The sequence below is a fragment of the Macaca nemestrina genome (genome assembly GCF_043159975.1).
Source record: "Macaca nemestrina isolate mMacNem1 chromosome 4 unlocalized genomic scaffold, mMacNem.hap1 SUPER_4_unloc_1, whole genome shotgun sequence".
NCBI classification, from domain to species: domain Eukaryota; kingdom Metazoa; phylum Chordata; class Mammalia; order Primates; family Cercopithecidae; genus Macaca; species Macaca nemestrina.
The window spans coordinates 605,361-632,136 of NW_027257554.1; the positions used below are offsets into that span (position 1 = coordinate 605,361).

General features: G+C 45.2%; 1 protein-coding gene and 1 long non-coding RNA gene across 3 annotated transcripts in view; one reads left to right on the plus strand and one right to left on the minus strand.

Annotated features, from left to right (window-relative positions):
- The window catches only part of LOC139361025 (SH3 domain and tetratricopeptide repeat-containing protein 1-like), a 49,263-nt gene that overhangs the window by 14,781 nt on the left and 7,706 nt on the right, over window positions 1-26,776 (minus strand). The window contains exon 1 of one of the 2 annotated variants that reach the window (XM_071089517.1): window positions 4,385-4,882. The exons of the other annotated variant lie outside the window; for it this stretch is intronic. The gene's annotated coding sequence lies outside the window, so the exon portion shown is untranslated. Of the gene's footprint in view, window positions 1-4,384; window positions 4,883-26,776 lie in introns of those variants that run through there. 2 annotated transcript variants of the gene reach the window in all.
- On the plus strand, window positions 4,948-18,489 carry LOC139361028 (uncharacterized). The gene is made up of 3 exons (XR_011618610.1): window positions 4,948-7,026; window positions 8,546-8,835; window positions 12,510-18,489. It is a non-coding gene; the product is annotated as an uncharacterized lncRNA (long non-coding RNA).

Sequence of the window (26,776 nt, forward strand, 5' to 3'; positions counted from 1 at the left end):
CCAGATTTGAAATACAATGGAGAAGACAACTTTTTGATAGCTCTGCTTTCCAACTGCGAACTGCGGGTCGAGAAAATAACCTGCCATGATTTCTAACCAGTCAACAACCTGTCTTCCCTGTCTGCAGTAGGAGCAATCTTTCTGAGCTCAGGATGAAAAAGAACCCAGCTGTTCAGGGGACAGATAGTCATCAGTTCTCAACGGGCTTCCTGGGTCCCAAATCCCCATGTGATACGTGGAAGTAAAAAGCTATCAATGACCAAGCATCTGAACTCTTATCCCACCTCGGTATCTGCTTCTCCTGTCATGTAAATTTAAAATTAATAAGCCTGCTATTAGAGAACAGAGTTGGTGCTGCATCTGTCTTCCTAAAATTATGGATAATTACCAGCCCACAATGGCTTCTAATCAGATTTGAGTAGTCCCTTAGACAGGAAGCTAAAGTGCCTCAGCCCTAAACTGAGAAGAAAACAGAAACTGGAATGCTCTAGGTTTGATTTTTTCCCCCTTGTTCTAAAGTTGATGTTCCCGAATCTCCTTCTACTGTCTTGCTTATAAAATGTATGAGAAACAGGGAAATTTAAAGACATGATAGAAATGGCCACTTTTTCTAGGTACAAACTTTGTGAACATGATTTTCAGCTGCTGGGCTTTTTCTCCACAAACTGTGAGCCTGGAGGACATTTTCTCCCTCGTGGTTACACATTCAGAGTCAGGGAAGGTGGCTTTAGCAGTAAAGAGGGGAGTGCAGTGAGAAGTGACCGGACACTGAGAAGGGCAGACAGGGACTCTACCTCGGTGGCCTGCAGCACTCCTGGGCCTCGGCCTTTACTTTTCTATCTGTACAAAGGATCTAAAGGCCTGTGATTCTAGGCCACGACAGCTCTTCATACACACATACACAAACATCACACGCCTATGTGAAAAGCTGTGACACTTGGCTGATTTCCTGAAGAGGTTATCTTGTATCATTTCTACTCATGTACTCCACCTCCTTCCAGACAAGTATCTGAGGATGATGGGCTATCCCACAGCCATGTGTGTAACCTCTCCTGCTTACGATCCCTGTTCACATAGCATTTTCCAAAAGCATTTGGTGTGAAGTGACAGAAGAAAGAAGAAGAAGGTTCTTTCAGCCCATTCATTCATTCATTCATTCAACAAATATTGACTGACTATCTACGTGCCAGACACTGGTGATATAACAGCGAACCTATATTTTTGTAGGTAGAGACAGACAACCAAAAAGTATGTTAAAGAGTGATCGATGCTGTAGAGGAAAATACACCAGGAAACAGGAAAGAAGAATACCCCTATTCTAAACAGGAAAGAAGAAGCCACCCTAAACTGGGGTGACGCTAGTGTTACAAAATGGAAACAGCGGCCGGGCGCGGTGGCTCACACCTGTATTCTCAGCTCTTTGGGAGACTGAGGCAGGCAGATCACCTGAGTTCAGGAGTTCAAGATCAGCCTGACCAATATGGCAAAACTCTGTGTCTACTAAAAACATAAAAATTAGCTGGACGTGGTGGCACACGCCTGTAATCCCAGTTACTCAGGAAGCTGAGGCACAAGAATCACTTGAACCTGGGAGGCAGAGGTTGGAGTCAGCCGAGATCACACAACTGCACTCCAGCCTGGGTGACAGAGGAAGACTCTGTCTCCAAAAAAAATAAATAAAAATAAAAATAAAATGTAAACAGAGAATAAGATACCAAAAGAAAGAACATGAACAACTAATTGTAACAAAAGCCTTTGTAAGCTGATACTTTCCTTCCTGGATCCTTGTCCCTTACAAATGGAAAAAAAGGGTGGGTAGGGGGTAGCATCAAAATGATGTTTTAAGACGGCTTGGGGTTTCACATGTCTGACAGCCATACTCACGTACTTCAAGGAAAAAGCTCTAGCTCTATAAGCCATCTGGGCAATGGTTTAATGTCTTTTCCTTTTTTTTTTCCCCAGAGTTTTTAAAATACAGGAAAACATGTGTGTTTATTTGGCTGCTCTGTGCCCGCACACGTGCAAACTGTGCTAACAGGTTTTTCCATGTTTTGCTGAATTTGCCAGCTTGCCATAATCAGGCTTCCATGTCGTAATTGTCTATAAATAGCACAAACACACGAAAATGCAAATCAAGACAAGCTGTCCCTTCCACTGCTGTTGCCATGATGACAGGAGAGCGACCATTGGCCAAATCAATACGCGGAGACTGCAGCTGTCTGGCAGAGAGCACAAGGTCGACTGCTTTTCCCATAGCATTTAAAGAAACAAGCGGAAACGGCTCTCCACACAGGACAGACACGTCCTTTGTTCTTTGAATCAATACTGCCAATGCCCAAAATACTTTCTCCATCACACTATCTATATGGAATTCAAGTTCCTTCCAATGCCATGAGTAACGCCAGTGATAGACTATGTTTAGTCATAATGACCCATTAGCATTCTTTTTCCTCTAAAATGTTGAAATAATAACATTGAGTGTGCACTCACGAGGTGCCAGGCTCTGAGTTTGATCTCGTTTGGTTCTCGTTGAAATCCTGTAAGATCAGTACCATATTCTCTCATTTTTCATAGATGAGGAAACTGAGGCATAGAAAGGCTAAGTAAGTTGTCCATGGTCACAGGTTATTTAGGAACTTTTCTCCAAACTTTCAAAACTAAACCACTGCCACTATTACAAATGGGTTTTTGTTAGTTTGTTTTTGTTTTTTTTTTTTGAGACAAGGTCTTGCTCTGACCAGGCTGGAGTGCAGTGGCATGATGATGGTTCACTGCAGCCTCGACTTCCCAGGCTCAAGTGATTCTCGCACCTCAGCCTCTCCAGTAGCTGGGATTACAGGCATGAGCCACCACACCTGGCTAATTTTTTAATTTTTATTTTTTCTAGGGATGGGGTTTCATCATGTTGACCAGACTGGATCCAAACTCTGGGCTCAAGAGATCCTCCCAGGTCGGCCTCCCAAAGTCCTGGGATTACAGGTGTAAGCCGCTGTGCACAGCCCTACAAATGTGACTTATACAAAGTCAGAGCAGTGAGCAGGAAGAGAACAGAGACTTCAGCGAGTCTCCTGGCTGTGGCAACACCATATCCCTCCTCCATACCGTAATGTGTCTACACCCACCAAGCTCCTAGACGTTGAAGGCAGGCCAGCTCAGAGACGAAACAGCAGTCAAGAAAGAGAAGATGCAGACATGTGTCTTGATTTCAGCTCGAGCGTGCCTCTCTGCCTTGCAGCTGCACAGGCAGAAACCAGGGGCGGTGAGTCTGAGACAGTGTGTTTGGTTCCTGGCAGGTAATCTTTTGGGAGACCATCCCATACAATTAGTGTTATACTTCTCAAAAAGGAAGTGTGACTTTTATAGCAAAATCATTTCCATTTGGGAGAAAGGCCTAATAAAACCACAAAAGGATAATACATTCATACAACAACAAATTCAATTCATCTGTCACAAACTGAAATCCCAAAGCCCTCTGGGCACACAGCTGCTTTTCTGAGCTGAAATTCAACTCCAGTTGAGAAACAGGTCAATTTTTCTAAAAAATTTTCTTTTTCACATGCCTTAAATAAAAATTCCTTCCCCTCACTTGTCATTTTCCAGATTTAATGGCTCTGTTGGTCTTCCTCTCATTTAGGCCATGAGCACTGGCTGCATGTCTGCTATGGCCCGGACTCCAAGGGAGGCACCCTAGGGAACACAGATGACCTCAGCACAGCGACACCCTCAAGGAGCACACACGGAGAAGGCAAGATGATACAATCGCAGACTTCACACAGAAAAGAATGTGGCATCTATACCCCATCCCATTTCTAGAAAACAACGATGCTGAGTCAGTAACATTTACCGAACAGCCTGCAGTGTGGAGGCAGGGACGAGGGGGCTCCATACAGGGAAGAGCACCTTCAGAAGGGGGCATGCAAACAACGTGGTGGCAGGAGACGCCCCCACGCACAAGGGCCAGCCTGGGGGCCTGCAGAAATGCCCATGCATCTGGGAAGAGGGAGAGAGGACAAGATACTTAAATGCTCCAAAATGAATAGAAGCCTCCCAAGAACTTCCCCCGAAATGGGGCAGGGATTTACAAAAGACCAAACCGAGCATGCGCAGTTACCTGAGCATAGCGCCAGGAGAGCAAGCTATTCCAGGAAGAAACAGGGTCCCTAGAAGCCTGAGCCTCTACTCCCAGCTCTGCGACTCATTCACCCTATGACCCTGGTGAAGGCTCTTAGCTTCTGTGAGCCACAAGAGAATCACGCGAAAACAGAAGATATGAAAACTGCTCTGCCTTTTTCACAGAACTGCTGAGGGAATAAAATCAGATCATGGATTTTAAAATTCTCTGTGAATTATGAAGTAAAATACAAAAATATGAAATCATTCTTACCATTAGTAACAGCTCTGTAAAATTAAGAGCAGAGGTAAGATCACAGCATTTTCCACCTCCCGACTCCCGAGAGAAATAGTGAGTCCAGCCGATGTATTTGTGCAACCCCAGTATCTAGGCTTTGAGAGCCTCAAACCGCTCATGAACTCTGACAGTATCACTGCAGCCCACTGCTCATTAAGTTCTCCAAGACAGTCAACTGACATAAAATACTACAGCTTTTTCAGCTGGGCTTGAAGCCCAGCACACAGCACAGCTAAACAGTGAAGAGGTTTTCTGCCACTAGACTCAAAAGCTGGCTTTTGTAGATTCCCATAGAAAGAACATTCAAGGCCAGGCATCGCGGCACATGCCTGTAATCCCAGCAATTTGGGAAGCCGAGGCAGGAGGATCACCTGAGGTCAGAAGTTCAAGAACAGCCTGGCCAATATGGCAAAGCCCCATCTGTACTAAAAATACAAAAATTAGCCGGGCATGCTGGTGGGCACCTGTAATCCCAGCTACTCGGGAGGCTGAGGCAGGAAAATCGCTTGAACTTAGGAGGCCGAGGTTGCAGTGAGCTGAGATCATGCCACTGCACTCCAGCCTGGGCGACAAGAGTGAAACTCCATCTCAAAGAAAAAAAAAAAAAAAAAAAAGAAAGAAAGAGAATTCTTTTTTGCTGATGTTAAATTTCCTGTGCTTAACACAGAGAAATCATACAACACTGAAATCCTGAAAACATATCATAAAAAGCATTTAGCGACTGAAAAGACATTCAATATAACCTGTAACAGTGAGTTCCCCTCCTCTTTCCAGCCAGCTCCACTAATGCTGTGACCCTTAACAATGCTTTCACTAACACAGAGGAAAATTAATAGGACCGCTTACCCCTCTCAGCTGACAGCTAAACCAGTGCTTCTCCCTGGGCTCACTAAAGATGACCTTTACCCAAAACCAGGCTGCAACGACCCTGTAGATGTTGACTAACGATTTCAAAATTCCCATATTCTTTGTCCATTCCTAAGAAAGACGAACTGAAGCCAGGTGTCTCCAAGTCAGAACTAACAGAGGCGTTAAACATCAGATGGCCCGTTCCCTTCTTTGACAACTGGGGTATCTAAAGCTGAGCTTATGGAAGAAAACAGCCTGTTTAGTAACAAAGCGAAAACCAAAGCCTAGTCACCCAACCTCTGGCCTGGAACTTCTTCGACAATCCAGCACCCATACAGGATGAGTCTCCCTAACCAGAAACTCTGAAATCCGCAACTTTTGAGTGCCGACGTGATGGTCAACGAAATGTTCATTGGAACAGCTCAGACTCTGGATTTTTGAATTCAGGATGCTCAACCAGCAAGTATAATACAAATATTCAAAAATCCAAAAATGTAAAAACATCTGAGACACTTCTGGTTCCAAGCAGTTTGGATGAGGGATATTCAACCTGCATTTTTTGTTTTTTCCTCTAATGAAGGAAATTAGAAACGAGACCCGAGCAAAGTCATTCAATCCATACTAAAGTCATTCAATAGTTTAATGAGTACCCATTTAGAGTTAAGTGCTACCCGCAGATATTTAAAAGGATGAATACATACATGCCTATAATCCCAGAACTTCGGAAGGCCGAGGTGGGAGGATCACCTGATGTCGGGAGTCCAAGACCAGCCCGGCCAGCATGGTGAAACTCCATCTCTACTATAAATGCAAAAATTAGCCTGGCGTGGTGGCTCACACCTGTTATCCCAGCTACTCTGGAGGCTGAGGCACAAGAATCGCTTGAACCTGGGGGGAGCACGTTGCAGTGAGCCGAGATCACACCACTGTACTCCAGCCTGGACCACAGAGCAAGACTCTGTCTCAAAAAAAAAAAAAAGAAAAAAGAAAATTTAAATTGTGTTTTCACATGGAGCCCATGTTCCCAGAACACAAGCCCTGCTCTGTGCTCCAAAGGCACACAGGGTGCCCCTTTATCTTAATGCTCACCATATTCCATGGCAGCCACTGGCACGTGTCTGTCCATCGCACTAGACTTCCTGCACATGAGGCAGGGATCATATATTATTACCTTTCTGTCCCCAATGTCTGGCCTAGAAGACACTCAGTAAATGATTACTGAACTAAGTCAGTTACTAAGACATTTTAAACTTGTATTAACAAAATTGATTTAATAAGTTTGCCAATGCAGCCTTCATACCACACAGCTTAAATCTCAACCTGCGGATTTATCTTGTGTTCTGCTAGATTATCACCTATTAACATTCAGGAGGCACCTAGTATGTGCTAGGCATTACTAATTGCTGGGAACCTAGCAGTGACAAAACAACATTCCTTGTTCAAAGAGAAGTTCTAGTATAAAGAGGAATAGAAGGAACAGGCTAGATTGATGAGAGAGATAAGAAAAGGACAGGCTGCCATGGGAAGCACCTGGTCTTATCTGGATGGTACACAGTTAACGAAGACTGAGTGCTTCATATAGCATAAGATGATCTCCTCCAAAGAAGTGAATGAAGCTTTGATTCCCCAGTACCAGAAGTCATCATAAAGTTGCGTACAGCCCCATGCTTAGTGTGGGAAGTGAAACCAAACAAACAAACAAAGCTCCAACTTCCAGAGGAAACGGTCCAATTATGAAATCCTCTGGCTACGTTCCATTGAAATTCAAGGTATTCAAGAGGCCAATATTTAAGTCATAAATTTACCCAACCACTTAAAACTAAAGTAGTCTTTGGTTCAAGGGGTAAAGGTATAGTACCTTTTACAAATTTATTAGCTCTTAATATTTACATTTAAATATGATGATGATGGTGTAATAATAACTTTACTGAGTAGTTACTATGTGTTAGGCACCAAACTAAGCACTTTACACACACATTTGCACGATCCTGTGAGATGATCATGACCCCTTGTCATCCCATTTCATAGATGAAAGTCATGTTTATATAAGCTTAAAAACTTATCCCAAATAACACAGCTAGTTAGCAAAACTCAGGCAGCCTGACTCCATAGGCCTTGTTTAAAGAAGTAATATTTATAAACTGTCCAGCACAGCAGTGGTACAAACAAGAGTTCAATAAATGCCTAAAGGGTACTTCATACCCAAAATTGTTTCCCGCCAATCAAACTAGACTTACCCTGGTTCTGCATAACCAACTGTCAAATTATTGTTCCACTAAGAAAAGGTGGAATGGGTAGAGATCAGAATAGAGTGAATAACTGGTAAATATACTTCATGACAGGTAGTAACAGGATGTGGCATTTAGGGTATTTCCACGTTTGTTTGCATAACACTTTTTCACAGTTCTAAAGCACAAGAACCATTCTAAGCTGGTGAAAGCATAAGGCATGTCTATGATCCAGGACTCCAATTCACTGTGGATCAGTGGATCTCAACCTTTACTCAACCTTTACAGTATATCAGAACCACCTGTGGGTTTTTAACAACACTAGAGCTGCCCAGGCTCCATTCCTGCAGATTCTATTTCAACTGGTCGGGAGTAAGCATGCATGCTTTTTTCACAGCCCCCCAGATGCAGCTAGATTTGCAAACCACTGTCCAAGATGCTCTCACACTTCCGCTCAGTTCACTCACTGAGATTCTAAGCACTACGAATCGGGCTAAGTTAACAAGTCAGGCTCCACTCCCTAATAATATTGGCAAAGAAACCAAGATCAGACATTTATTCCAGTCCAAACCAAACAAATTGCCGGGTGAAAAAAACGCCCTGGCATAGTTTGCCATATAAAACAACTTCCTGCATCTTCCCAGTCAGTAGCCTAGAGACTGACTCTGAGCCATGAGAATTCAGAGTCAGGGGAATATGCCAATCTGAGGCATCTGCCACACTCCTAGCACACCCTCAAAAGCGCCCAGCTACATTTCACATCCACTGTCCTAACAGGGGTCGAAATAGGGAAGAGCAGTGCATTACAGAAAACAGAGCCTGCTGGGCATCAAAAGGCTGGAGAATTCCAGTCCTAGCCCTGCTACCAATCGGTCTGGTCACTTCTCTCTGATCCTGGTGTGGCCAACAGTTGTGCGAGAGGGTGAGGCATAAAAACACAGATGTCAGGCAAGCTCCAGCATGCAAAATACATAGAAATTAAAAAGCATTAAGGTGATATCAAGGAATGTATGCCATCAACCAGAAAAGTAACTGAAGTGTTCCTTTTCCCATTCTTAAGAAATCAAAAGTGGAAGCAGAAAATTGAGCAATCAGCCTACCAAGTTGACTGGGGCAACAGAACACACTCACGGATTCTGCTCACAACAGCGGCGGTGGCAGACCAAAAGGAGAAATGCAGAGCGTCCCTCTCTCCTCTGTCCACCTATGCCACCAGCACATGAATGCGTCCACACGCAGCGCCCAGTCTCCTGTTCCACTGACGCCAGCGTCCACTCACCACAAGCCTACTAAGTGCCACATGTGCTAGGATGCTCCCTCATCTCATCACCATAGACATCCCTGCTGGAGGTGAGTATGTGACAGACGAAAATCTCGGAGGACTAGGGAGGTTGAGACCCACATTCCCACTGCCGTGAGAGTGAGCTTGAGAGGGACCCCAAGGCTGGGCCCTCCATGCCGCTCTCCTCAGTCATCACTCCCAGACCAGAGCAACGAGGGTGAATTTTCTTCCTCTCACTATTTTCAGCCCCTTGGCTGACCCAGCATTCCCCAGAAAGCTATCGAGTTCTGGCAGCTCTGAGGCCACAAACCCATAAACGCACGGGACACACAGCCCATCTGTCTCTAATGGGTCTTTTACTTGTCATGCTGGTCATTTCTAAGAGCAGATGGGTTAAGAAAGACTTGGCAAGTTACCACGAAATGACCCCTCCATTCCTCCCTGGGAGAAGGCTGACTAGCGAGCAGTCAAGCCGGCTTTCTTCCCCCACTCCCTGCATTCCTGTCCCTAAGGAGCCACAGACAATCCCACCAAATATAAGCAGGAGACAGCCGCCTCCTTCCTACAGCTGGAGGGGGGAAGGGTCCTCTCCGGCCTTTCTAACTGCATGAAAACCAAACTGTGAGCTGTACTGACCCAGGCCTCACCCATGTTGCAGGCATGTACAACCCAGGTGCCCAGTGGTATCATCAGGCAGAACTACGAATGTGCTTTCCATCGTTTTCATATACTGATTCCAGAACCGCTATCCACACAGCTCCACTTCTCACACATACGACGTGCTTCACGGATTACACAGCATGTTCACCATGCCCCACATCCGCTCCTCCCAGTAGCCTTGTGTGATCCCTTGAAGATGCTTCCTCATACTGAGGTTTGAAACCAAAACTTTCCCAAGAACATCCAGCTAGTGTTAGAACCAGGATATGAGGGCTTCTGATTCTAGAACGAGTATTTGTGCCACTATTCCCCATGGGCCCCTCCAGGGATTTCTGCCTGATCTTAAAATGCAGACAGCAAATCCGTCTCTCTACAGTCCTGGGGTTCCCTATAGACAAGAAGTCAAACTTCTAAGAGAAAACTTATACTTATTTGGAAGGTTACCTGGGATTTTTTTTTAAGTTAGTTTGTTCACGTTTTGGAAAGATTGTTCCAGTGGCAATGCAGGGCATGAAGTGTAGAAACGATTCCATGATGAGACAGAGAAACAATTCGGGGGCTCTTACAACTGTTCAAATGAGGCATGAGGCGCAACCAGAAAGGACAGAGGGGAAATGCATTGGAAAGAAATGCAAAATGAAATCCACTCAGACCCAGGATGGAAAAAAAGGGAGTAAGCATGATGGTGGTTTGTAGTTTGAAAGACTGATGAATCATTAACTACTGTAGAGTGGTATCTGGGGCCTGGGTGCACCAGTTTGTTTAACCATTCACCTGCTGAGCAGTCTCTGGGCTGTGTCCAGTTTCTAGCCTTTATAAATAATGCTGCTATGAACAGATACATAAAGGCTTTTGTGTGAACATAAGTCTTCATTTCTCTGGGATAACTGCCCATGAATGTGAGTGCTGCCTCCTACGGCAATTGCAAGTTTAGTTTTTAAAGAAACTGTCAAGCTATTTTCCAGAATGGCTGTACCATCTTCCATTCCCACCAGCCAAGTGTGAGTGATCCCGTTTCCCCGCATCCTCACCAGCATTGGTCTTGTTACTACTTTTTATTTTAGGCATTCTGATAGGTGTATAGTGACGTGGCTTCAGTGTGCATTTTTCTGATGGCTCATGATGTTGAACATCTTTTCATGTGCTTATATGTTATCTGAAATGTCCCTTCAGGTCTTTTATTCATTTTCAAAGTAGATGATTTGGTTTCACTGCTGAATTTGGATAGTTCTTTATATATTATAGATATGAGTCCTTTATCAGACATGTGGTTTGCAAATAGTTTCTCCCAGTCTCTAGCTTCTCTTTTCATCTTTATTTTGCATTTTACATTTTAGTCCATGATCCATTTTGAGTTAATTTTTGTATGAGGTATGAGGTTTAGATCAGAGTTCAGGTTTTTTTCCTATGACTAATCAGGTAGCCAGTAATTTCTTTTAAGAGACAAGGTCTCACTGTGTCACCCAGGCTGGAATGCAATGACAAGATCAGAGTTCACTGCAGCCTCGACTCCTGGACTCAAGTTATCCTCCTACCTCAGCCTCCTGGAGTAGCTGGGACCACAGGCAGGTGCCACCACGACCCGTTAATTTTTTTAGTTTTTGTAAAGACAGGGTCTTGTGCCATGTTACCCAGGCTAGTGTTGAACTCCTAGGCTCAAGTCATCATCCCACTTATATGGGGCCAGGCAGTGGCACATGCCTGTAATCACAGCACTTTGGGAGGATGAAACAGGAGAATCACTTGAACCCAGGAATTCCAGACCAGCCTGAGCAACAGAGGGAGGCCCTGTCTCTGCAAAAACTTTTAAACATTACCTGGGCATGCTGTTGTACACCTGTGGTCCCAGCTAATTGGGAGGCTGAGGTGGGAGGATCTCTTGAGCCTATGAGGCTGAGGCTGCAGGGAGCCATGATCGCACCACTACACTCCAGCCTGGGAGAAAGTGAGACTTTGTCTCCAAAAAAAAAAAAAAAAAAAAAAAATGCTAGAGCATCACCTATATTAAAGACACACATTGTCTTTTTGAAAATTTAATTACAGTTATATAATGGACATGTAAAATGTCCAGTTTGAAAGTTTGAAAAATACATAACTCTAAGTATTCTTACCTTAAAATTCTGATTCCTACCTAAGATATCACATACTGTTTACATAAGTATCATAATGCCTGGACAACAACTAAAAATGTGTAAGAGGGAGAAAAATAAGCGTATATACCTACTAATTAAAGGATATTTCCCCCTTATTACTTAAAAAAGTCATCACGGCAAACCCCGTGACTGTATCTAAAGCAAACCTACAGTTTTACTTCTCTGTATTCCAAAATGCAAGGCTAAAATTCAAATACTACACATTTCCTGAAGCCAAGGGCAGTTTACTTAAAATAAATGCTTAGGGTCTATATCAAAAATATGAAAAAGCTAGTTACTTCATAGCCATTCCAATCTAAGTTCAGCTTTTTCTTTTTTAATTGACACATAATTGTGTACTGTACATATGGAGTACACATAGTGATGTTATAATACATGTAATGTATGTGATCAGCATAATTAGCATATCCACCATCTCAAACATTTATCATTTCTTTGTGTTGGTAACGTTCAATACCCTTCCTCCAATTATCTGGAACTATATATTCTATTTTTTTTTTTTTTTGAGACAAAGTCATGTTCTGTTGCCCAGGCTGGAGTGCAGTGGTGCCATCTCGGCTCACTGCAACATCTGCTTCGCTTGCCAGGTTCAAGCTATTCTCCTGCTTCGACCTCCCTGGTAGCTGGGGTTACAGGCACCCAGCACCATGCCCGGCTAATTTTTGTATTTTTAGTAGAGACGGGCTTTCACCACGTTGGCCAGGCTGGTCTGAAACTCCTGACTTCTGGTGATCCACCCACCTCAGCCTCCCAAAGTGCTAGGATTACAGGCATGAGCCACCGCTCCCAGCCTGAAACTATATATTCTTGTTAACTATAGTCATCCTATGTTATAGAACACTAGAATTTATTCTTATCCAGCTATAATTTTGTATCCTTTAACAAATTTCTCCCTATCTCCCTCTTCCCCCACCCTTCTCACCCTCTAGGATCCTCTGTCTACTTTCAACTTCCATGAGATCCACTCCTTTTTGCCTTCCACATAAGAGAACATGTGCTGTGTAACTTTCTGTCCCTGGCTTATTTCATAATATCTTCCAGTTCCATCCACGTTGCTGAGAATAACAGGACTTCATCCTGTGTTATGGCTGAATAGTACTCCACTGTGTATAAAGACCACATTTTCTCGATCCATCATCTGCTGTTGGACACCGAGGCTGATTCCATATCTTGACTATGGTGAACAGTGCTGTAGGAAACATAGAGGTGCGGATGCCCCTCCGACACTGATTTCCTTTTCTTTGGGTATCTACACTGTAGTGGGACTGCTGGATCACACTGTAATTTCATTTGCAGTTTTCTGAGGAACCTCCATACTGTTTGCCATAGTGGGTGCCCTAGCTTACTCTTACTCTTTTTCTTTTTTCTCTTTTAGACAGAGTCTCATTGTTGCCCAGGCTGGAGTACAGTGGTGCAATCTTGGCTTGCTTACTGTAGCATCCGCCTCCCGGGTTCCAGTGGTTCTCATGCCTCAGTCTCCAGAGTAGCTGGGATTATAGGCACCCGCCACTGCACCCGGCAAATTTTTGTATTTTTTAGTAGAGATGGGGTTTCACCATGTTGGCCAGGCTGGTCTGGAACTCCTGGGCTCAAGTGACCCGCCCACCTCAGCCGCCCAACAGTGCTGGAATTACAGGTGTGATCCACCGCTCCCAGCTAATTTTTGTGTTTTTAGTAGAGACGGGGTTTCACCATGTTGGCCAGGCTGGTTTCAAACTCCTGACCTCAGGTGATCTGCCCGCCTCGGCCTCCCAAAGTGCTGACATGTCAGCGTGCACCCCGCGCCCAGCCAGCTGCTCTAGTGTACAGCCCCCTACAATGTGTAAGAGCTCCTTTGTCTCCATATCCTCACCAGTACTGGTTATTTTTTGTCTTTTTAATAATACCCATCCTAACAGGTGAGATGATACCTCAGTGTGGTTTTGCGTTTCTCTGATTATAAGTGATACCGAGTATTTTTTCCACATATTTTTTGGCCATTTGTATGTCTTCTTTAAAGAAATGTCTGTTCAGTTGGGTGTGATGACACAGACCTGTAAGCCCAGCACTCAGAACGCTAAGGCAGGAGGACAACTTGAGCCTAGACCAGCCTAGGTAGCATAGCAAAACCCTAGCTCAAAAAAAAAAAAAAAAAAAAAAAAAAAAAAAAAAAAAAAAAGAGAAGAAGAAAAAAGAAATATGTGTCTGTTCAGCTTTTTAACCTCCAAAAATTAAGAGCCCATTTTGGAATCTGACGACCTGCCTGATTCAGAGACAATCTGTGTTGGGTTCTACTCTGCTACTTCCTATGTGACTTGGGAAGTTCCCTTGGCCACTTTGAGCTCAACTTCCCCAACATTAACCAGGAATAACTACCGCCTGCCTCTGCTGGTTAATGCTGAGGACTGAAAGGAGAACCTCCACAACGCCACTTGACAATGCCGCCTGGCGGAAGCCCTTCAATGCGGGGCTGGTAGGATCATCTGAAGCTAAGTACAACTTTCCTTTCCACTGTCCCAGGCTCACTCTGCATATGATTAGCAAGGAATAGAGAATAAAGGAAACCAAAATACTTGCTTAATTTTTAATAAGAAATGTTTAAAAAGTGGGGGTGGTGGAAAAATAGGAGGGAGAGGAGGGGAAGGAAAAGCAGCCGATCAGAAGTTCTAGTCCAGGGCTCATCCCCGGCCTCCTCACTCAGGCAATCACCAGTCCCCACCTCCTGGGGAGGGATACTTTCTCGGCTGGCTTCACCCACATGGAAGGCACTGCCACAGGTGTTCAGAAACCAGGAGCACCTTGAAATGGGCAATGTGCTTTGGGTAGGAGACCTACAATTTCCCCCAAGGAAATCACGGCACAAAAGTGACCCACTTAGGAGGTACCAAGGGCTGTAAATACTTGGTGGCAAAAACTGATGTCACACCTTCTGTACAGGAGACACACACACAAATAAAACTTGACAAAATAGCAGAGAAAAAAATACAGCAGACATCCAGTGCCATTCTGTTAGAGAAATATTTATATCCCAAAGCCAGGGACCTCTCTGGAACACTGTGTTTATTTCCACGTTTCATAGAAGCTGTTTGAGTGCTCTCACCTATGTCTCAACAAACTTCCAGTCCCTGCTCTAAACTCTGTGGCTCCTCAGCAAAACCCAAAAACAAGTATCAGTTTTCCTTCCAAATGGGAAATTTCCCGACCTAGCGAAAGCAGCATCAAATCCACTTATTATGAGATAGCTGATTACAGGCGAAGCCCTCTAGTCCCAGGATGACTCCCCTCCTGCAGGAGCGGGAGGGATGGGCATAGCACTGGCCTGCCAGACCACATCTTCAGGCAGTTTGAAACCATGGCTGCTCAGGTGAGCCATGATAAAAATCAAAATCAAGTATCTCTGAAAATTGTACAAGTGAAGAACCAGACCTCGGACCAGACTCAGCAGAAATGGATGTTGCAAGGTTTGTTCAGAGACCTCCTCTCCATGCCCCCTCTCCCCGGGACCTCCCTCCTTGCACTAGGGGACCAGGGACAATGGACCACTCCCTTACCTCTAGCCCAGTGCATTTTCAGGAACAGTTCCCAGACTGTGCCACACCCTGAAATGTATTCACTGAATGCACTATTTCTTGAAATGATCGTAAATCACCTACTATAACAAGAATTGTTTTAAAAGTGTTGTCTCTCTCTCGGGAATCATGCCATGAGTTTGAGCAAGCAGCTTTGCTTATCTCTACTGCAATTCTATCATTTGCAAAATGTTAACAATTACTGTGTTCACCCATAGCATTGTTGTAAAAAGCCTTAAGACCCACTTCATGTAGCCTGCCTGGAGCACAGACCCTGTCACGTGGTAAATGCCCACTGAAGGTGAGTTATCTGTAGCTATTATAACCTGCCACTCCAGCGAACAAAAGGAGTCAATCAGGACTCATCGTATCACCATGAAAGGATGTCCATGTAGACTGCGCAGTGGGAGTAGGGGGACTCAATGTTGATCAGTTACTATTTTGTTTTTTACAATGTGTACATATATATTTGTAGGTACACTGGAAAAGATCTGGAAGGAAATACACCCAGTGTTAATAGTGACTACCCCAAAGACACATTCATCCAAACACACAACAGAAAAACACTCACTATCTTTCTGTCTTCCATATCATTTGAACTATTTTCAATAAGCATCTATGGCTTTTGTAAAGTTTTTGAAAGGAATCTATTGCATTTTTTTCTGGAGAAACAAGCACGAGCATGAAAAATGTGGAAACAGAAGGTAAAATGGAATGGGACTCAATGGAATTGAGTCCAAGCCAGGCTCAGCAGGCACATGAACCATGCACCTCTCACTACAACTCAACACCAGCTCTCTCTTCTCTTGGTCCAATGGCCCAAGACTTAGAGTTAAAATCTTTATTGTGATCACCTCAATCACACCAAGGAGCTTGGAACCACCCTTCCAAACTCCTCTGGTTCTGTGTACCTGCCCGGGGCTGTTAGCTTTCCTCCTGTGTCTTTGGCTGACCTGTAATCCCCTAGTGGTGGAAATGCACCCTGACACTTAGCCATCATCTCCACAACACTCAGCACCGCATAGAGACCAGGGCAGTGATGCCCACTCGGACTGTGATTCTACTTATAAAGCAAAGGATCAGGGGCCAGATGCGACATGTCTTTGGTAACTCACCAGCTATTGTTTGAACCAGAACAAAGCCAGGTCTCCTGATGCCCAGAAAAGAGCTAGTGCCTGTCCCACTAGAAACGTGGTGAAAATGTTTTGCTTGCTGTGAAAAGATGCACTACTGGAGAAGATGGGTGCAACTTCTCATGGAGGAACTCAGCCCAGATCACGAGGACACAGGGCTGCCAGATGAGACACTCGGCCCAGGTCACCAGGAAACAGGGCTGCAGAATGAGACACTCGGCCCAGGTCACTAGGAAACAGGGCTTCCGGATGAGACACTAACCCGCCCACCGGAAAGGAAATCTGGCTGGGCAGTGGAGGGAAATTTCACACAGCCCAACGACAGCAACAGCATGAACAAAACAAAAAATACCTGACTGGAAAGTCATAGCCTGGCTAGCAAATTCGAAACAAAGCCACAATCCTAGCAGCACACATCACTGCAACACAGAGCTTCAGTCAGTGTGCGCACACTTTAAGTAGAAATGTAAAATGTCCATGTTTTTGGAACAAGGAGGCTATTTGTGTGTGTGTGATGTCAAAGAAAACAGATGAGAAGAAACTGTTGGCAAGTAAATAGAAATAGGCGCCCTTACACATTGACAGTGAGATAACGGTATGGCCCTAATGGAAGGAATCCGGCAACACCCATCAACATTTAAAATGTGCAGAACCCTGGATCCCACAATTCCATTTCTAGCAATGCATCCTATGAACATATTCACGCAAATATGCAAGAATTATGTACAACTCAGCGGTGATTAATCGAAAAGGTTGGGAACAACCTAAATACTTACCACTGGACAACCATGTTTATCTTATGCCAACATCTGTGTTTTTAAAAACAAGACACATAGGCTGAGCGCAGTGGCTCACGTGTGTAATCCCAGCACTTTGAGAGTCTGAGGCAGGTGGATCGCGAGGCCAAGATATCCAGACCATCCTGGCCAACATGATGAAATCCCGTCTCTACTAAAAATACAAAACTTATCTGGGCGTGGTGGCACACACCTGCAGTCCCAGCTACTCAGGAGGTTGAGGCAGGAGAACCGCTTGAACCTGGGAGGCGAAGGTTGCAGTGAGCTGAGATCACGCCAGCCTGGTGACAGAGCAAGACTCTGCCTTGGAAAAACAAACAAACAAACAAACAAAAACTGGCAACAGTGGTCACAGGGCAGTGATGGGAGTAGGACTGCCTTTCACTCTCCAGGACCTTTTGAATGTCAGTCATATTACATATTCAAAATATATGACTACAGCAAATATTTTCAAAGTAACTATGAAAAACTGGGAGAATAATAATATCTAACACACAGGACTGCTGTATAATAAAAGGATGAAAAACATTAAGCACTATCAGAGTTCAAAGGAAGAAAGATTAATTCTAGCTTGGATGTCAGAGCGGGGATGATGGAAAGGAAGTGAGTATTTCAAGTCTTGAAGGATGGAGAAGATTTAAAGAGGCAGAAGTGTGGAGATGATGTCCCAGATGGAGATAAGAACATAGGCGAAGACGATGTCCCAGATGGAGATAAGAACATAGGCGAAGACGATGAAGAGATGAGAAGGTATAAATTCTAAGTGCAGCTCTCAGGCTGGGCCTCAGAACAGGGCTTAGGCAACAAGCTGGTGTGCAAGGCTGATGGCGGGAATGGAAACACTGAAACCCAAACTTGCATATCACGCCCTGATCATGAGCATTGATGCCAAGCCAGGGAACTCATCCTTGATCTTAACAATGAAAAATCACTGGGCCGGGTGTGGCGGCTTATGCCTGTAATCCAGTGCTTTGAGAGGCTGAGGCGAGAGGACTGCTTGAGGTCAGGAGTTTGAAACCACTCTGGACAACACAGCAAGACTCTGTTCTTACAAAAAATTTAAAAATTAGCTAGGCAGGATAGCACACCTGTAGTCCCAGCTACTCAGGAGGCTGAGGCGGGAGGATCACTTGAGCCCAGGAATTTAGGGTTACAGTGAGCTGTCATGGCATGCCTGCATTCCAGCCTGAGCAACAGAGCATGGGCATGTCTCAAAAATCAAATAAAATGAAATAAAATCACTAAAAGTTTGTATAGACATGAAGTATAAAATCATACCATATATGATTTAATCCAGATATATAATATAAATTAGAGGGGGAAAAGAGAAATTAGGAAGCTATTATAAGAAAACAAGGCTCAACTAAGACATGAGCAAAGGCCCTGGGCTCACAGCGCTATCTTTATATAAAGGAATGAACTACCACATTTATTTTCATGGCATCACCAACTTAGATACAGGCTACAGTATTCTGGAACCATCTCTGTATCAGTCAAATCAGATTGCCATAATACCGTAGGCAAATACCATAAAAAATACCATAGGCTGTGTGGTTTAAACATTAGTTTATTTCTCACAGCTCTGGAGGCTGGAAGTCCAAGATCAAAGTGTTGGCCAACTCAGTTCCGGGACAGGGACTCTCTTCCTGGCTTGCAGACAGCCACCTTTCTTCTTGTTTCCTCACATCAGGGCAGTGGGAGCTGCCTGCTTTCTCTTTTTTTTTTTTTTTTGAGACAGAGTCTCATTCTGTCACCAGGCTGGAGTGCAGTGGCACAATCTCAGCTCACTGCAACCTCTGACTCTCTGGTTCAAGCAACCCTCCTGCCTCAGCCTCCCGAGTAGCTGGGATTACAGGCACGTGTCACCACACCCAACTAATTTTTGTATTTTTAGTAGAAACAGGGTTTCAGGATGGTCTCAATCTCCTGACCCCGTGATCTCCCCACCTTGGCCTCCCAAAGTGCTGGGATTACAGGTGTGAGCCACCACACCAGGCCTGGTTTCTCTTCTTCTAAGGGCACTAATCCTGTCAGACCAGGGCCCACACTCATGACCTCATCTAACCCTAATCACTTCCCAAAGGTCCTACCCCCTAATACCATCACACTGGCAGTTAGGGCTGCAGTACAAGAATCTGGGGGAGACATAAACATTCAGTTTAGAACAATGTCTTTTCAATCCTGTTGAAAAAAACAACCAAATGAGGAGGCGACAAACTACCTTATATGTAAACAAGTCAGGACTTTTCATATTTCTGCTAACACATTAAGGTCAATTTAAAATGTCTGATAACAAGAGTCAGAAGCAGAGATAAATGAAAGTTAGTTACTCTGCATTTTAGGCCCACATTGAGCTGTCTTTCAATGACATTGTGGCACAAAGAATACTGCTTTCTTTTTTTTTTTTTTTTTTTTTTTTTTTTTTTTTTTTTTTGAGACGGAGTCTCGCTCTGTCACCCAGGCTGGAGTGCAGTGGCGCGATCTCGGCTCACTGCAAGCTCCGCCTCCCGGGTTCACGCCATTCTCCTGCCTCAGCCTCCCGAGTAGCTGGGACTACAGGCGCCTGCCACCTCGCCCGGCTAAGTTTTTGTATTTTTAGTAGAGACGGGGTTTCACTGTGTTACCCAGGATGGTCTCGATCTCCTGACCTCGTGATCCGCCCGTCTCGGCCTCCCAAAGTGCTGGGATTACAGGCTTGAGCCACCGCGCCCGGCCAAGAACACTGCTTTCTATTCTTGGTTTTGCCACCAAAAAAGCTGGAACATTTCCCTGTATTTCTGTTTATCTCTAAAATCACTGGGATGACCTAGCAGACCTCCAAGGTCCCTTCCATTCACAAATTCCACAAATAACTTCCGACCAACAGAGGCTACACAAATAAACTACACTGACGAAGGGGAAAGCTAACACTAGCAAACAATGAGATGCACACAAGACAAGACGTATAGAGAACTGGATCAACCACAAACTGGTGGACGATGAGCCGGCGGTGGATAAAAACACATTCCCTAACGATGGACAGAGAGGCAATGGCGCCGAGGTAGTATTGTTGAAGATTTCCTATTTTAAACTTTCAAGATAAATGGCTCAATTGTTTATATTCATTCTGATTAAATGTGAACGTGAAAACTTCTTCCAGCGGACACAGACATCTAAAAAGTTCACAATGTATCCAATTTGTCATTTGATATTTTTACTGACAAGAAAAATGAGGGACTGAATATACAAACAGTCCATGCCTGATCATATGTATAAAGACAGAACTCAGACCACAACCTGTAGCTGCCCACCCAGGAAACCAATCCCCTATCTACAGTCAACAGCCAGGAGGCCAGCCAGGCTAGCACATCAGACAGGAAGCCAGACTGCTCTCTCTCCACAACCCAGAAACTAAACCACAACTCTGTCCCACGTGGCCAGGACTTGACTCAAAACTGACAGCCACCCTAATTTTGGCCCCTGTTTCCAGTTAGGATCATTCAGAGAAAGCCAAATACGTCCCTAATGAACCAAGGACACCCCGCTTCTGCACAGCCGCCTCCAGCCCCCACAACAGCCTCCACTGGGAGCCGTTCTTTTCCATCCTGAGGCTTCCCCACTCCTCATCCGCCACTCACTTGCATGTCAGTCTCTGCCACATGTAAGTGATGGTGCTGACTTTCTTGCCACAGCAGCTGTGAGAAAGTCGCCTCTGCCTGTCTCATGTGGGCGGCCTTCCTTTATTTCCCCGCAAAAATAAGTCTTAAATGAGGGGCTTCTCTCTATATGGCCAAGCTATACAATTCAGAAGCCCAGCATGGCAGATTCCAAGCCTGGAAAGACCATACACCCCTCAGGTCCTCTTTCCATAAAACACAGCTTCCTTGAGTTTTTCAGTCACTCCCCACCAACCAGGAAATGAACCACGTGTTATGGAAAGATCAAGGGCCTTGAAGTCAAACTTCTAGGTTCATCAAGTACTTCATCTTTGCACTTAAGAAATTACATGGCCTTGGCCAGATGTGGTGGCTCACACCTGTAATCCCAGCACTTGGGGAGGCCGAGTGGGGCGGATCAACCGAGGTTGGGAGTTCAAGACCAACCTAACCAACATAGAAAAACTCCGTCCCTACAAAAAATACAAAATCAGCCTGGCGTGGTGGCGCATGCCTGTCATCCCAGCTACTCGGGAGGCTGAGGCAGGAGAATTACTTGAACCTGGGAAGCAGAGGTTGTGGTGAGCCGAGATCGCACCATTGCACTCCAGCCTGGGCAAGAAGAGCAAAACTCTGTCTCAAAACAAAACAAAACAAAACAAAACAAAACAAAACAAAGCAAAACAAAACAAATGACGTGATCTTGAACAATTTTCTTAATTTCTCTAAGCCTCTATCTTCATCTTCAATAAAATAATTTTACCTCCAAGATTACATTAAATGGAATCCCACATGTAAACCAGCTGACAAATATCAGGGGCCCAACAGCTGTGCGCTCCTACTGCCGCCCCACTTTACCCCAAGGGAGAAGCGCAAGATGTCCTGAAAAAGCCTGTTGATCCCTACACCTCAGCATCCTGTGTTCACACAAGGCGCAGTGGCATCCAGAATTACCAGGGTCACCCAAATACAAGACATGTTTTGATTTTTCAACTTAGGTACACATGGCTTTTAAAGTTCACCATATATGATCCATAATTTAGAAGAGATTCTCCTACACTACCCCGTGGTTCTATTTTAGCAGACTTAGATGTGCCATAATAGCTCACTCTCTTAAGCCCTCTTCAGTATCAAAAACAAAACTTTAATCTGTAACACAGTTATCAGTAGTGAAAGTGGAAAAGGTACCTATGAGTCAAAATCACCCTCTGCTCCGCCCCACCCCACCCTACAAAAAGCTGTTCAGGAGTATTTGGGCTGCTTATGAGAATGCTGTCTGTATTCCCAGGGACAGACAAACGCCTACCCTGGTTAGAAGCTGTGCTGCTCAGCCTCCAGGGTAGAAAGCTCACCACATCCTCTACCCAAGGAGAAGAGAAGCAAATGGGGTGGCCAGGCTCCAGGATGTGGATATTTAGTGTGGTTTCTGCAGTCTAGGTCACCGCCATGGGTGAAGCTCTTCCTTCCTTCCTTTCCACCCAAGTGGCCAAGGTCCTACGGCTGCTGTAAGTCCTCTTCCCTATGAGGCAGCGCAGCCATTCGCCTTCCCCCTTCTTCTTCTTCTTGTTTTTTGAGATGGAGTCTCGCTCTGTCACCCAAGCTGGAGTGCAGTGGTGTAATCTTAGCTCACTGCCACCTCTGCCTCCCGGGTTTAAGTAATTCTCCTGCCTCAGCCTTCCAAGTACCTGGGATTACAGGCACCTGCCACCACGCCCAGCTAATTTTTATATTTTTAGTAGAGAGGGAATTTCAACTTCTTGGCCAGGCTGCTCTTGAACTCCTGACCTCAGGTGATCCACCTGCCTCGGCCTCCCAGAGTGCTGGGATTACAGGCATGAGCCACTGCGTCTGGCCGAGTCAGCCCAGCCATCCTGACTTTTTGTTCTGGCAAAATTACTCTCTTCCACGTCTACCTTCCAAGTAGCTAAATCAGAGATCTGGCCCCTGGGGCAGGCTTGAAGAATCCCTGTTTTTGGTCCTCAAGAGGTCCTACCAGGGTCTGGGACAATTCCAAGACTTGTGTTCTTAAAGAGGAAAGAAACCTCACATACACGGCTCTCGCAGAGCTCAGGCGAGCCCGTATCGGAGGCAAGGCTTGGGAGGCGGCCCTAAGGTTTGGGTGTGCCATCTATGATAACAGCTAAGAGATCTGAAGCCAGCTGTCTGGGTTCAAACCTCAATTCCAACAGCACTGGCTGTGTGATGTTAGACAACGTCCCCAGCCTCTCTGTGGTTCAGTTTCCTCACTGTAAAAGGGCCACAATAATAGAGCTGCTCTAAAAATTAAGTGAATTGGTGCATATAAGGTTTTCAGAACAATGCTTGGCACATGAGGAGTTCAATAGACACGTATTGAACAGAGTAACTTAGCAATTACTAAATATACTCATGCAGGCCAGGCGTGGTGGCTCATGCCTGTAATTCCAAAACTTTGAGATGCTGAGGTGAGAGGGTCACTTGAGCCCAGGAGTTTGAGAGTAGCATGGGCAACAGAGCAATATTCCATCTCTAAAAATGTGTGTAACATACATGTCTATATACACTCAAATGTTCACAGTGTATTTATAGTATACAAAATAGCTGGAACACAGACTTAACTATTCACAATGGTTACTTCTAGAGAAGGGGGAATGCAAATTTCAGCTTTTTACACCACACATATATTCTTGTATCATCTGAAATATTTAAGCAAATTGTATGTATAAATTTGCCCCAAAACACATAGAAGAACAATGTAGTTTTGACTCAAAAATCTTCAAATCGTGATGGAATTGTCCTGTGAAAGTAAAGTTATAGAGATGAAAATTCTCCCTCTAGCCTAAATGCTCTTTCATATGACCTATATTACACAAACCAATGCAGAGGCCCAATCCTTTCCCCACTGTCGTAAGAATTTTTCAGTGAACTGCATTCCCCTTTACAAACTAGATGATAGTTAGAGTTACCAGGCAAGAACGTGGATCCAGTTCTGCTTTTTCAAAGCCCAATGTTCCTCACATAATAGCAATGCATTCTTCAACCGGTCAACTGCCCCCAACACCTGAGCTCTCTGTTGTACACAACTCAGCGAGGCCTGGGAGAAAGCAGGTGCAAATTTCACTTACTCAGTAACAACACATCCCGCCTGATTCTTCTGCTGGGCTAGTTCTCAAGTCATCTTTTTCTAAGCTTTCATTTGGCTCTGCCACACGTACCTAGGCTGGGTAAAACACTTTATGATTCTCCTGCTTCAACCTCCCAAGTAGCTGGGACTACAGGTGTGCCACCACACCTAGCTAATTTTTGTATTCTTAGTAAAGATGGGGTTTCACCATATTGGCCAGGCTGGTCTCAACCTCCTGACCTCATGATCCGCCCGCCTCGGCCTCCCAAAGTGCTGGGATTACAGGTGTGAGTCGCCGCACCTGGCCTACTTTACCAGTTTTGTTCCTGAATTAAACCTGTTATTACTATCAATAATGTCAATCAGTGCCATTTCATTCACCGTATGACACACACACACAAAGCACTTCATACTCGCTCCACCTATCTGCTTTTCTGCAATGGCCTCAGTGTTCCCCATCTTACATGAGAGGCACAGAGAAAGATAATGACTTCTCCAAGGTTTTGTAATTCACAATCAGTGGCAGAACCAACTAGCCCAACCAGGTCTGGCCAAGGCTTGTGTTTCAGCCACACCACCTGGTTGCTGCCCCTAAGGTTCAATGGGCAAGTAACAGATCACTCCGATTGCAGAGGCTTCAGAAATGCCTTCCGCCATAATACAATGGACGGTTCGCTCTCAGGAGGGGAGGCAGGGGTGGGAATCAGCACACAGTTCTGCTCGGTTTCTCATGCAGGGCACAGACTATGTATTTTGTGCCTTGCTTTGGAGGTGAAATGTCTCCTGCTCCCTGTACAACATCTTTCTTTGTCCTCTCCACATAAAAGTACAACTGAGTTCCTCAGGGGCAGGCAGTGATCACTGCCCTGTGCCACACCTGACTGATGTACCAACAGGTGGACACACAGGCTCTTCTCTTATGGCCCAGGCTGCCCCCATCTCCTAAGCATCGAAAACTACACACAGGATTTGCAGAACATTAATGACATGGAGGTGACTGCTTCATCTCTGTTGAAAACTTACTGCAGTGTTGTAAAGAAGAGAATTCAGGAAAAGCTGAACATTTGAGGCTGGCTGGCTGTGATCTTCAGCTGCTGAGAAAGCCTCAGCTGCTCGGTTCCACTGTGGAAATCCAACTCCTCCCTCAAAGTCCAACTCAAGTACACCTCCTCTGCGGTGCCTGCCCCTTCCTCCCGTTCACAAGCACATGCTCCCTCTGCAGTCCCAGAACATTCTATCGCCACCTCTGGAGCCACACTGTCCCAGCCGACAGCCAGCTCAGTGCACAGCTGCCTCTCCCTGTGTGTACCTGCAGGCCCCACCTGGGCTGGAAGGCTGCCTCCTTCTCCTCCACACGGAGGCGGCACTCAGGACCTACTGAATGAGGGAGGGAGTGGATGAGCAAGATCAGCCAAGGGCCACAGGGAGTGGCCTGTAGCTCCCAGCAGGAACAGCCCCTGCCCTGCCAATCCGGAGGTGCTGGCTCTGTTCTCAGCAGGGCTGCTAAAAGCTCCCTTATAACAGCTCTAGGCCACAACCACCAACTTGGTGTCAGGCCCTAGAGACACCAAAAATTGTAACAAATAAAGAGGCCGGGTATGCAGCATGCTGGTTAAAAGCACAGGCTTCAGAGTCAGAGCTTGAATTCCACTTATTAGGTGACCTTGAGCAAGTTACTCAATGCATCGATCTCATTTTGTCACCGGCAGAATGAGGACATTATCTGCCACGTGGTGTTGCTGAAAAAGTAAGAGAGGTGACAGACGCAAAGTGCTTGGCACTTACTCTTTCTGCTTTATTACAAAGAAAAGAACACAGGAACAGCCAAATGCAAGAGATGCACAGGGCACACCACGGGGCAGAGAGGTCGGGGCTCCCATGCCGTCCCTGGAAGTGCCACCTCCCCAGCACCAAATGAGTTCACCAAACCAGAAGCTCTCCAAACCCAGTATTTAGAGGGTTTTATGGAGTTTTCATAACATAGACATGATGAAGTCATTGGCCACCCGTGACTAGCTCAATCTCCAGCCTATCTCGTCTCCCCTCCCAGAGATAGGGGTGGTGCTGATATGTCCAACTCTTTACTCATGACTCATCTTTCTGGCAACCAGCCCTAATCCTGAACCTGTCCAGGGGCCCAAAGCCAACTGTCATCTCATTATCATACAAAAGACATTCCTATCACCCCAGAGATTCCAAAAGTCTGAGAAGCTCTTGTGTCAGGTATTGAAACCCCACAATATTGTACTATGTATCCCACTATCACAATACTTTTTTTCTGAGACAGAGTCTACCTCTGTTGCCCAAGTTGGAGTGCCGTGGTGCGATCTCAGCTTATGGTGCGATCTCAGCTCACTGCAACCTCCACCTCCCAAGTTCAAGCAATTCTTGTGTCTCACCCTCCTGAGTAGCTGGGACTACAGGTGTGCGACACTACAACTAATTTTTGTATTTTTTAGTAGAGATGGGGTTTCACTGTGTTGGCCAGGCTGGCCTTCAACTCCTGGCCTCAAGTGATCTGCCTGCCTCGGCCTCCCAAAAACCTGGGATAAGTCATGATCCACCATGCCTGGCCTCACTATTACAATAATTATACTGAGAGGATGGGGGAGAAAAACGTGGGCAACAAGAGGAGGGGGGAGGGTAAGCAACCTGAATCCTTGTCTTCCACAGTAGGACATCTCCCTGTCTTCCACACAATCTAGAAGAACCAGCTAAAACATAAACACAGTAACCTCCAAGGAGCAGGGATCAGGGTGGAGAAGGGTAAGGTAGGGGTTTGCTGGGTTTTGTTCTAAGCCTTGTTAATTTCTGACTCTTAGAGCTGCATGCCTGTACAACTTTGCTAAAAATGAATATTTACCTGTAATCCCAGCACTTTGAGAAGCCAAGGTGGGCGTATCACGAGGTCAGGAGATCGAGACCATCCTGGCTAACACGGTGAAACCCCATCTCTACTAAAAATACAAATATTATCCAG